Below are 2,020 nucleotides of genomic sequence, written 5' to 3'. Positions count from 1 at the left end.
CCCCCCCCCCCCCAAGCTTTTTGTGGTATCCTATGGTCTCATGTAAATTGAAAGGGAATTTTTTTTTAAAGTTTTGCTGGCAAAGGCTTTTTTTTCCCTCCCTAAAAATGTAGAGGAAAGTTAAATAGGAGTTATATAAAAATTCTTTAGAAGTTGTTAATTGAAAATCCTTTCCACTGTCAATTAATCATTTTTCCAATCTTTTAACTTCCTCTCAAGAAGGTTAAAATATTAGTTAATTGCTTTTAGAACCTAAATTTTGGTAAATCCTTAAGATTTTAAGTTAAACAAGAATTTAGGCCAGGCCTGAAAATGGAAGTAAAGAGCAAAGGTAAAAGTTTCTAAGTGGTGCTGTGTTAACTACTGTATTGGCTCAGAGGCAGGATTACAGCAGAACATAAGAGGCAAGAGGTAGGCTCAGACAGACAATGAGGGGCTCTAAAAGGTGAAGACTAGTGTACCTCTTATGCAGGTGATCAAGATTTAGCAGAGCCTTTGGTTTCATAATATAATTGACTGCAATTTCTTTTGAATGAAGTATTTCTGTTTTTGTGTGTAAATGAAGTATTTTCTTGACTGGCAACACATGCAAAATGAATATGTTTCTCTCCTCTCTATGGACCTAACTATAGCAGAAGCAAAATATGCCTGTTATTTCATTAATAGTTGCTCATTGAACAGTTTAGTTGGCTTTGCAAGAGGTGGGAGGGAAAGAGATACAGGTCCTTCCTAGCAGGATTAGCGAAGGGTCACATGCATGCTATCCTTTAAAACTAATTGGTTTCTCATTAGTTTTTATTTTAATAATTTGTCATAAGAAGACACAATGTGGGCAGCTCCTAGCTTCTTCCTTCTCCTCCCCTTACATTTGTGGGCTGATCTCCTTCAGTTCCCTTTCTGTTTCCATATAGTTCAGAGGGAGTGTGTTGCAACTGCTATTTGAGATGCAGCTGGCAAGGGACCTAAAAGGCAATAAAGGAGTCTGCAAGTATGTCAGAAACGAGGAAGACCAGAGAAACCTTAGGTCCCTTATGGAATGTGGAAGGCATATTTACAGATGAAGCAGAGAAGGCTGATGTGCTTAATGCCTTTTTACACTTTAGTTTTCACAGTCGGCTACCAGATGAGCGCCGTTGGCAGCAAAAGTAGGGAAGGAGACAAACTGCCTAAAGTAATGGCATAGCAGGTTGGGGATTACTTTGAGAAGCTAAATGCTTTTGAGTGTGTGGGGCTGGCTGGGGTGCCCCCTTGGGTACTGAAGAAATTGGCTGAGGTAATTTTGGAGCCATTGACTATCCTCTTTGACAATTTCTGGAGGCCAGGTGAGATTCCAGATGACAAGAAAAGAGCAAGTATAGTCCCTATCTTTAAGAAAGGGAAGGAGGAGGATCCAGGGAACTACTGTCTTGGCAGTCTCATCTCTATACCTAGAAAGAGCATAGAGTAGGTCCCTGAGGAATCCATTGTGAAACATGTGGAGAAGAACAAGAACAAGGTGCTCAGGAGCAGTGAGCATGGATTCAGTAAGAGCAAATCATGCCTTACTCATTTGATTTCCTTCTATAATAAGGTGACAGGCTCAGCAGATGGAGCAAAAATCTAAACCTCTTGGTTCAGATATGATACCTTTTTATTGGTGCTCTCATGAGATTGTCATTAGCAAACCAAGGAAATACAGACTAGATGAAAGTACTGTATAGTGAATACATGTCAGGTGGGATCATCATACTCAATGAATAGTTATCAGTGGTTCAGTGTCTAGTTAGGAGGAGGTATCAATTACTGTTTCCATGGCTTACCTTTTTTTGGCAGGGGACATTCATGTTTTTCCCTTTTAGTAAGAAAGCCACACAGAACTGGAGAAGACGAATTACAGATTGTCACCTGTATGCTTTTGTTTAACAGTGCTAGGTTTTTCATTATGTATTTTTTAAGGATCTGGTAATGCTGGGGTCTGTCACTGCTGCTGCTTGTTTAGGGCTTCATAGTTTCATAGTTTCTAGGGTCGGAAGGGATCTGA

Source organism: Gavialis gangeticus, unplaced genomic scaffold (assembly GCF_001723915.1).
Source record: "Gavialis gangeticus isolate Ggan-Ray unplaced genomic scaffold, GavGan_comp1, whole genome shotgun sequence".
NCBI classification, from domain to species: Eukaryota; Metazoa; Chordata; order Crocodylia; family Gavialidae; genus Gavialis; species Gavialis gangeticus.
This window is presented reverse-complemented; position numbering follows the sequence as displayed.